We start from the raw sequence: 5,000 nt of genomic DNA, 5'->3' as shown, positions 1-5,000 counted from the left end.
CGTTTTCAGGGTAGTATGGCCGTAAGCTGCCAAGGCAACTGAAAAGATCCTATTTGAAGGCGACGCAGGCCAAACTAGACTCCAGCAAAAAGTGTCAAACAGCGCCCTCTGCTGTCAGTCAAGAGCAGAAACCATAAAAAGCTTACAGCACCTGGTATTCCCAGGCGGTCTCCCATCCAAGTACTAACCAGGCCCGCCCCTGCTTAGCTTCCGAGATCGGATGAAATCGGGCGTTTTCAGGGTAGTATGGCTGTAAGCTGCCAAGGCAACTGAAAAGATCCTATTTGAAGGCAACGCAGGCCAAACTAGACTCCAGCAAAAAGTGTCAAACAGCGCCCTTTGCTGTCAGGCAAGAGCAGAAACCATAAAAAGCTTACAGCACCTGGTATTCCCAGGCGGTCTCCCATCCAAGTACTAACCAGGCCCGCCCCTGCTTAGCGTCCGAGATCGGGCGTTTTCAGGGTAGTATGGCCGTAAGCTGCCAGATCAACTGAAAAGATCCTATTTGAAGGCGACGCAGGCCAAACTAGACTCCAGCAAAAAGTGTCAAACAGCGCCCTCTGCTGTCAGGAAAGAGCAGAAACCATAAAAAGCTTACAGCACCTGGTATTCCCAGGCGGTCTCCCATCCAAGCACTAACCAGGCCCGCCCCTGCTTAGCTTCCGAGATCGGACGAGATCAGGCGTTTTAAGGGTAGTATGGCCGTAAGCTGCCAGGTCAACTGAAAAGATCCTATTTGAAGGTGACGCAGGCCAAACTAGACTCCAGCAAAAAGGGTCAAACAGCGCCCTCTGCTGTCAGGCAAGAGCAGAAACCATAAAAAGCTTACAGCACCTGGTATTCCCAGGCGGTCTCCAATCCAAGTACTAACCAGGCCCGCCCCTGCTTAGCTTCCGAGATCGGACGAGATCGGGCGTTTTCAGGGTAGTATGGCCGTAAGCTGCCAGGTCAACTGAAAAGATCCTATTTGAAGGTGACGCAGGCCAAACTAGACTCCGGCAAAAAGTGTCAAACAGCGCCCTTTGCTGTCAGGCAAGAGCAGAAACCATAAAAAGCTTACAGCACCTGGTATTCCCAGGCGGTCTCCCATCCAAGTACCAACCAGGCCCGCCCCTGCTTAGCGTCCGAGATCGGGCGTTTTCAGGGTAGTATGGCCGTAAGCTGCCAGATCAACTGAAAAGATCCTATTTGAAGGCGACGCAGGCCAAACTAGGCTCTGGCAAAAAGTGTCAAACAGCGCCTTTTGCTGTCAGGCAAGAGCAGAAACCATAAAAAGCTTACAGCACCTGGTATTCCCAGGCGGTCTCCCATCCAAGTACTAACCAGGTCCGCCCCTGCTTAGCTTCCGAGATCGGACGAGATCGGGCTTTTTCAGGGTAGTATGTCCGTAAGCTGCCAGGTCAACTGAAAATATCCTATTTGAAGGTGACGCAGGCCAAACTAGACTCCAGCAAAAAGGGTCAAACAGCGCCCTCTGCTGTCAGGCAAGAGCAGAAACCATAAAAAGCTTACAGCACCTGGTATTCCCAGGCGGTCTCCCATCCAAGTACTAACCAGGCCCGCCCCTGCTTAGCTTCCGAGATCGGACGAGATCGGGCGTTTTCAGGGTAGTATGGCCGTAAGCTGCCAGGTCAACTGAAAAGATCCTATTTGAAGGTGACGCAGGCCAAACTAGACTCTGGCAAAAAGTGTCAAACAGCGCCCTTTGCTGTCAGGCAAGAGCAGAAACCATAAAAAGCTTACAGCACCTGGTATTCCCAGGCGGTCTCCCATCCAAGTACTAACCAGGCCCGCCCCTGCTTAGCGTCCGAGATCGGGCGTTTTCAGGGTAGTTTGGCCGTAAGCTGCCAGGTCAACTGAAAAGATCCTATTTGAAGGCGACGCAGACCAAACTAGACTCCAGCAAAAAGTGTCAAACAGCGCCCTCTGCTGTCAGGCAAGAGCAGAAACCATAAAAAGCTTACAGCACCTGGTATTCCCAGGCGGTCTCCCATCCAAGTACTAACCAGGCCCACCCCTGCTTAGCTTCCGAGATCGGATGAGATCGGGCGTTTTTAGGGTAGTATGGCCGTAAGCTGCCAAGGCAACTGAAAAGATCCTATTTGAAGGCGACGCAGGCCAAACTAGACTCCAGCAAAAAGTGTCAAACAGCGCCCTCTGCTGTCAGTCAAGAGCAGAAACCATAAAAAGCTTACAGCACCTGGTATTCCCAGGCGGTCTCCCATCCAAGTACTAACCAGGCCCGCCCCTGCTTAGCTTCCGAGATCGGATGAGATCGGGCGTTTTCAGGGTAGTATGGCTGTAAGCTGCCAAGGCAACTGAAAAGATCCTATTTGAAGGCAATGCAGGCCAAACTAGACTCCAGCAAAAAGTGTCAAACAGCGCCCTTTGCTGTCAGGCAAGAGCAGAAACCATAAAAAGCTTACAGCACCTGGTATTCCCAGGCGGTCTCCCATCCAAGTACTAACCAGGCCCGCCCCTGCTTAGCGTCCGAGATCGGGCGTTTTCAGGGTAGTATGGCCGTAAGCTGCCAGATCAACTGAAAAGATCCTATTTGAAGGCGACGCAGGCCAAACTAGACTCCAGCAAAAAGTGTCAAACAGCGCCCTCTGCTGTCAGGAAAGAGCAGAAACCATAAAAAGCTTACAGCACCTGGTATTCCCAGGCTGTCTCCCATCCAAGCACTAACCAGGCCCGCCCCTGCTTAGCTTCCGAGATCGGACGAGATCAGGCGTTTTAAGGGTAGTATGGCCGTAAGCTGCCAGGTCAACTGAAAAGATCCTATTTGAAGGTGACGCAGGCCAAACTAGACTCCAGCAAAAAGGGTCAAACAGCGCCCTCTGCTGTCAGGCAAGAGCAGAAACCATAAAAAGCTTACAGCACCTGGTATTCCCAGGCGGTCTCCCATCCAAGTACTAACCAGGCCCGCCCCTGCTTAGCTTCCGAGATCGGACGAGATCGGGCGTTTTCAGGGTAGTATGGCCGTAAGCTGCCAGGTCAACTGAAAAGATCCTATTTGAAGGTGACGCAGGCCAAACTAGACTCTGGCAAAAAGTGTCAAACAGCGCCCTTTGCTGTCAGGCAAGAGCAGAAACCATAAAAAGCTTACAGCACCTGGTATTCCCAGGCGGTCTCCCATCCAAGTACCAACCAGGCCCGCCCCTGCTTAGCGTCCGAGATCGGGCGTTTTCAGGGTAGTATGGCCGTAAGCTGCCAGATCAACTGAAAAGATCCTATTTGAAGGCGACGCAGGCCAAACTAGGCTCTGGCAAAAAGTGGCAAACAGCGCCTTTTGCTGTCAGGCAAGAGCAGAAACCATAAAAAGCTTACAGCACCTGGTATTCCCAGGCGGTCTCCCATCCAAGTACTAACCAGGTCCGCCCCTGCTTAGCTTCCGAGATCGGACGAGATCGGGCTTTTTCAGGGTAGTATGTCCGTAAGCTGCCAGGTCAACTGAAAATATCCTATTTGAAGGTGACGCAGGCCAAACTAGACTCCAGCAAAAAGGGTCAAACAGCGCCCTCTGCTGTCAGGCAAGAGCAGAAACCATAAAAAGCTTACAGCACCTGGTATTCCCAGGCGGTCTCCCATCCAAGTACTAACCAGGCCCGCCCCTGCTTAGCTTCCGAGATCGGACGAGATCGGGCGTTTTCAGGGTAGTATGGCCGTAAGCTGCCAGGTCAACTGAAAAGATCCTATTTGAAGGTGACGCAGGCCAAACTAGACTCTGGCAAAAAGTGTCAAACAGCGCCCTTTGCTGTCAGGCAAGAGCAGAAACCATAAAAAGCTTACAGCACCTGGTATTCCCAGGCGGTCTCCCATCCAAGTACTAACCAGGCCCGCCCCTGCTTAGCGTCCGAGATCGGGCGTTTTCAGGGTAGTTTGGCCGTAAGCTGCCAGGTCAACTGAAAAGATCCTATTTGAAGGCGACGCAGACCAAACTAGACTCCAGCAAAAAGTGTCAAACAGCGCCCTCTGCTGTCAGGCAAGAGCAGAAACCATAAAAAGCTTACAGCACCTGGTATTCCCAGGCGGTCTCCCATCCAAGTACTAACCAGGCCCACCCCTGCTTAGCTTCCGAGATCGGACGAGATCGGGCGTTTTCAGGGTAGTATGGCCGTAAGCTGCCAGGGCAACTGAAAAGATCCTATTTGAAGGCGACGCAGGCCAAACTAGACTCCAGCAAAAAGTGTCAAACAGCGCCCTCTGCTTTCAGGCAAGAGCAGAAACCATAAAAAGCTTACAGCACCTGGTATTCCCAGGCGGTCTCCCATCCAAGTACTAACCAGGCCCGCCCCTGCTTAGCTTCCGAGATCGGATGAGATCGGGCGTTTTCAGGGTAGTATGGCCGTAAGCTGCCAAGGCAACTGAAAAGATCCTATTTGAAGGCGACGCAGGCCAAACTAGACTCCAGCAAAAAGTGTCAAACAGCGCCCTCTGCTGTCAGTCAAGAGCAGAAACCATAAAAAGCTTACAGCACCTGGTATTCCCAGGCGGTCTCCCATCCAAGTACTAACCAGGCCCGCCCCTGCTTAGCTTCCGAGATCGGATGAGATCGGGCGTTTTCAGGGTAGTATGGCTGTAAGCTGCCAAGGCAACTGAAAAGATCCTATTTGAAGGCGACGCAGGCCAAACTAGACTCCAGCAAAAAGTGTCAAACAGCGCCCTTTGCTGTCAGGCAAGAGCAGAAACCATAAAAAGCTTACAGCACCTGGTATTCCCAGGCGGTCTCCCATCCAAGTACTAACCAGGCCCGCCCCTGCTTAGCGTCCGAGATCGGGCGTTTTCAGGGTAGTATGGCCGTAAGCTGCCAGATCAACTGAAAAGATCCTATTTGAAGGCGACGCAGGCCAAACTAGACTCCAGCAAAAAGTGTCAAACAGCGCCCTCTGCTGTCAGGAAAGAGCAGAAACCATAAAAAGCTTACAGCACCTGGTATTCCCAGGCGGTCTCCCATCCAAGCACTAACCAGGCCCGCCCCTGCTTAGCTTCCGAGATCG

General features: G+C 52.3%; 16 non-coding genes and 7 pseudogenes across 16 annotated transcripts in view; all 23 read right to left on the bottom strand.

The window, feature by feature from the left end:
* Positions 1 to 27, bottom strand: part of LOC131114378 (5S ribosomal RNA) — a 119-nt gene extending 92 nt beyond the window's left edge. The window contains exon 1 of the ribosomal RNA XR_009121690.1: positions 1 to 27. This exon is cut by the window's left edge and continues 92 nt beyond it. This is a non-coding gene — a ribosomal RNA (5S ribosomal RNA).
* Positions 28 to 139: 112 nt separating this feature from the next.
* LOC131115606 (5S ribosomal RNA) lies at positions 140 to 258 on the bottom strand. Its single transcript, XR_009122882.1, has one exon. It is a non-coding gene; the product is annotated as a 5S ribosomal RNA (ribosomal RNA).
* Positions 259 to 370: 112 nt separating this feature from the next.
* LOC131112503 (5S ribosomal RNA) lies at positions 371 to 479 on the bottom strand (annotated as a pseudogene).
* A 112-nt stretch (positions 480 to 591) lies between these two features.
* Positions 592 to 710, bottom strand: LOC131118060 (5S ribosomal RNA). The gene has a single exon (XR_009125232.1). It is a non-coding gene; the product is annotated as a 5S ribosomal RNA (ribosomal RNA).
* A 112-nt stretch (positions 711 to 822) lies between these two features.
* LOC131117282 (5S ribosomal RNA) lies at positions 823 to 941 on the bottom strand. Its single transcript, XR_009124504.1, has one exon. It is a non-coding gene; the product is annotated as a 5S ribosomal RNA (ribosomal RNA).
* Positions 942 to 1,053: 112 nt separating this feature from the next.
* Positions 1,054 to 1,162, bottom strand: LOC131113308 (5S ribosomal RNA; annotated as a pseudogene).
* Positions 1,163 to 1,274: 112 nt separating this feature from the next.
* LOC131118573 (5S ribosomal RNA) lies at positions 1,275 to 1,393 on the bottom strand. Its single transcript, XR_009125735.1, has one exon. It is a non-coding gene; the product is annotated as a 5S ribosomal RNA (ribosomal RNA).
* Positions 1,394 to 1,505: 112 nt separating this feature from the next.
* Positions 1,506 to 1,624, bottom strand: LOC131114518 (5S ribosomal RNA). The gene has a single exon (XR_009121825.1). It is a non-coding gene; the product is annotated as a 5S ribosomal RNA (ribosomal RNA).
* A 112-nt stretch (positions 1,625 to 1,736) lies between these two features.
* LOC131113148 (5S ribosomal RNA) lies at positions 1,737 to 1,845 on the bottom strand (annotated as a pseudogene).
* Positions 1,846 to 1,957: 112 nt separating this feature from the next.
* LOC131115366 (5S ribosomal RNA) lies at positions 1,958 to 2,076 on the bottom strand. The gene has a single exon (XR_009122647.1). It is a non-coding gene; the product is annotated as a 5S ribosomal RNA (ribosomal RNA).
* A 112-nt stretch (positions 2,077 to 2,188) lies between these two features.
* Positions 2,189 to 2,307, bottom strand: LOC131116257 (5S ribosomal RNA). Its single transcript, XR_009123512.1, has one exon. It is a non-coding gene; the product is annotated as a 5S ribosomal RNA (ribosomal RNA).
* A 112-nt stretch (positions 2,308 to 2,419) lies between these two features.
* Positions 2,420 to 2,528, bottom strand: LOC131112502 (5S ribosomal RNA; annotated as a pseudogene).
* A 112-nt stretch (positions 2,529 to 2,640) lies between these two features.
* LOC131111597 (5S ribosomal RNA) lies at positions 2,641 to 2,759 on the bottom strand. Its single transcript, XR_009121296.1, has one exon. It is a non-coding gene; the product is annotated as a 5S ribosomal RNA (ribosomal RNA).
* A 112-nt stretch (positions 2,760 to 2,871) lies between these two features.
* LOC131114517 (5S ribosomal RNA) lies at positions 2,872 to 2,990 on the bottom strand. Its single transcript, XR_009121824.1, has one exon. It is a non-coding gene; the product is annotated as a 5S ribosomal RNA (ribosomal RNA).
* A 112-nt stretch (positions 2,991 to 3,102) lies between these two features.
* LOC131113307 (5S ribosomal RNA) lies at positions 3,103 to 3,211 on the bottom strand (annotated as a pseudogene).
* Positions 3,212 to 3,323: 112 nt separating this feature from the next.
* Positions 3,324 to 3,442, bottom strand: LOC131118571 (5S ribosomal RNA). Its single transcript, XR_009125734.1, has one exon. It is a non-coding gene; the product is annotated as a 5S ribosomal RNA (ribosomal RNA).
* A 112-nt stretch (positions 3,443 to 3,554) lies between these two features.
* On the bottom strand, positions 3,555 to 3,673 carry LOC131114516 (5S ribosomal RNA). Its single transcript, XR_009121823.1, has one exon. It is a non-coding gene; the product is annotated as a 5S ribosomal RNA (ribosomal RNA).
* A 112-nt stretch (positions 3,674 to 3,785) lies between these two features.
* LOC131113147 (5S ribosomal RNA) lies at positions 3,786 to 3,894 on the bottom strand (annotated as a pseudogene).
* Positions 3,895 to 4,006: 112 nt separating this feature from the next.
* LOC131115447 (5S ribosomal RNA) lies at positions 4,007 to 4,125 on the bottom strand. The gene has a single exon (XR_009122725.1). It is a non-coding gene; the product is annotated as a 5S ribosomal RNA (ribosomal RNA).
* A 112-nt stretch (positions 4,126 to 4,237) lies between these two features.
* On the bottom strand, positions 4,238 to 4,356 carry LOC131114367 (5S ribosomal RNA). Its single transcript, XR_009121679.1, has one exon. It is a non-coding gene; the product is annotated as a 5S ribosomal RNA (ribosomal RNA).
* Positions 4,357 to 4,468: 112 nt separating this feature from the next.
* LOC131116244 (5S ribosomal RNA) lies at positions 4,469 to 4,587 on the bottom strand. The gene has a single exon (XR_009123500.1). It is a non-coding gene; the product is annotated as a 5S ribosomal RNA (ribosomal RNA).
* Positions 4,588 to 4,699: 112 nt separating this feature from the next.
* On the bottom strand, positions 4,700 to 4,808 carry LOC131112501 (5S ribosomal RNA; annotated as a pseudogene).
* A 112-nt stretch (positions 4,809 to 4,920) lies between these two features.
* Positions 4,921 to 5,000, bottom strand: part of LOC131118059 (5S ribosomal RNA) — a 119-nt gene continuing 39 nt past the window's right edge. Inside the window, exon 1 of the ribosomal RNA XR_009125231.1 lies at positions 4,921 to 5,000. This exon is cut by the window's right edge and continues 39 nt beyond it. This is a non-coding gene — a ribosomal RNA (5S ribosomal RNA).

Source organism: Doryrhamphus excisus, unplaced genomic scaffold (genome assembly GCF_030265055.1).
Source record: "Doryrhamphus excisus isolate RoL2022-K1 unplaced genomic scaffold, RoL_Dexc_1.0 HiC_scaffold_25, whole genome shotgun sequence".
Classification (NCBI taxonomy): Eukaryota; Metazoa; Chordata; class Actinopteri; order Syngnathiformes; family Syngnathidae; genus Doryrhamphus; species Doryrhamphus excisus.
Note: the sequence above shows the minus strand (reverse complement) of the source record. Positions and strands in the feature narration are given on the sequence as shown.